The sequence below is a fragment of the Alligator sinensis genome, unplaced genomic scaffold (genome assembly GCF_000455745.1).
Source record: "Alligator sinensis unplaced genomic scaffold, ASM45574v1 scaffold246_1, whole genome shotgun sequence".
Lineage (NCBI taxonomy): Eukaryota > Metazoa > Chordata > Crocodylia > Alligatoridae > Alligator > Alligator sinensis.
The window spans coordinates 380546-382620 of NW_005842367.1; the positions used below are offsets into that span (position 1 = coordinate 380546).

At 43.8% G+C, this 2075-nt stretch overlaps 1 protein-coding gene across 1 annotated transcript in view; it reads left to right on the forward strand.

Moving 5' to 3' along the window:
• PDS5A (PDS5 cohesin associated factor A) overlaps window positions 1-2075 on the forward strand; it is a 131637-nt gene that overhangs the window by 40057 nt on the left and 89505 nt on the right. The window lies entirely within an intron of this gene.

Consider the following 2075-nt stretch of genomic DNA (forward strand, 5'->3'; position numbering starts at 1 on the left):
CCCACCCCCCCCCCAGCCCCCACCACCCCCCCCACACACACCACAATGTACAAGACTAAGAATTTATTTTTGAGTTATTATGTGATCAACTCTATATACACAACACAAATCATGACAAAAATATTTTTGTAATAAAATTAAAATGTTATAGTAGGTGTTTGACTTACAGTGAATGATTTGGTTTTTTTCTGATTCTAAGATGGCAACTCCCCTCCTAAAAGAAGTATTTCTGGGGGGGTAAGGGGAGGGAGTTCTGGTGGCAAAGGTCACTGGTTAGGGGGGTGGGACTTACAGTCTTAATGTGGCGACCAGGGGGCGGGGCTACCCATGCAACCCTAAGCAGCCTTCCAGCCAAAATAATTGCCTGCCCCTGTACTAGAATTTTCAGCCTCCCATCTGCCCAATCAGCAGCCTCCCCTGCCCAATCAGCAGAGGCGGGGCTGCATGATGGACAGTCCTCTCAGCCAATCAGCAGTGAGGGGAAGGACCTCACAACAGATGACCTCCTCAGCCAATGAGGGGTTATGGGCAGGCTCATAAAAATGACACAAAATTGGCTCCACGAGCTGAGAGTGCTCCATAAAAATTCCTTTCACTCACTGCAACTTAGGTAGATCCCTACCTGTAAGTCATCCATATTGGGATGGCAGTTGAATTCGTGTTTGCGGATGAGATTATCCAGAGATAAATGACAGGAGATGAGAAGGGGACCTGAGAAAGCACCCTGAGGAAACATCACAAAAAGTTGGAGGAGGAATGGAGAGGATCCCATGAAATATTTGCTGTAAGAGTAATTAGACTTGTAGAAGAGCCAGGAGAGACAATTGTCATGAAAGGCAAAGAAGATTAGATGTCAAGATGTCATCAATGCTGTCGAAGGGAACTGACAGGTCAAAGAGGGTGAGGATGACTAAGATTCAGGTTTCTGAAATTGAGTAAGAGAAAGTCATCAAAGGCTCTTGCTTATACTGTTTTCAGTGTATTGGATGGGATAAAAAATGTATTAGATAAGGCGCACAATGGAAATAGAGGAAAACTTCAGGTAGCAATTGTATACATAGCACATTCATTGAGCTTCAACATGGAAAGGAGTTTGAGGCAGCATCAGGAAAGGTATGTTGTTCACAAGTTGGCTTTTTAACATGAGAGAGGACAAAGTATATTTGTGCTACAAGGGTAAAAGGGCAGACGAGTTAAAGGCTAAAGAAAAACAGGAAAGGTAATGGGAGGGGGGAGAACGTAGTGATTGTTAAGTGAAGTCTGATGGTCACCCAGGCACATGGAGGGGGAAGAGAAGGAAAGATTACAGGTATGTGGACAAGCAGAGGGGAGAAGGAAGGCCACGTCATATTTTGTCAACTTTCTTTTGGAAGCAACCAGTAAGATCCTCTATGGATGGAGTTTGAGTCAAAACTGGTGAAAAAGTGGGTGCGATTAAGAAAATAGATCCAATTAAATTGGAAAGAGAATGCCACCTAGCTAAGAAGAAAGCACAAGTGAAGGAGGAGAGAATGAGTTTGTAGTAAGGAAATCATTTTGGTCACAGGTTTTCCACACAAGGCATTCCTCAGTGCAAGAGCAGGAGTCAAGAAGTTGATGATTACTTGGTAGCTTGGACTCTGCAATGGGGAGTGCAGCTTAGAGAGTTGAGGATGGAGGAAAGTAAAGCATAAAGAGAATCAACAAGCATAATGATAAAAGAAAAGGAAAACAGGGCCTTGCTACCAACCAGTTATCATGTGTTAAACTCCAGCTCATTCTTTCTGTTCTTTAAAATGAGCTAGTTAAACTCTGCTACCCAAGGCATTTTTTAAATATTCATTTTGTGCAAGTGTGGGCACATCATCCTAGTTCGGGGGGGGACACACACACAACTGCTGTTCAACTAGGAGTGAAGTGGTGGGAAAAGGGGTTACCCTGGTCTGGGGAAGGCATGGAGTACATTTCCTCACTTCTCAACTCCTCCAGTCCCCAGGAATTGTCGAGTGACAGGGAAGTGTACAAGCATTTGTTTCTTGTGCAAGATGATCTTCCTCATTGAATGGATTTCTCATGGATTTAGCATGTTTCCTGCT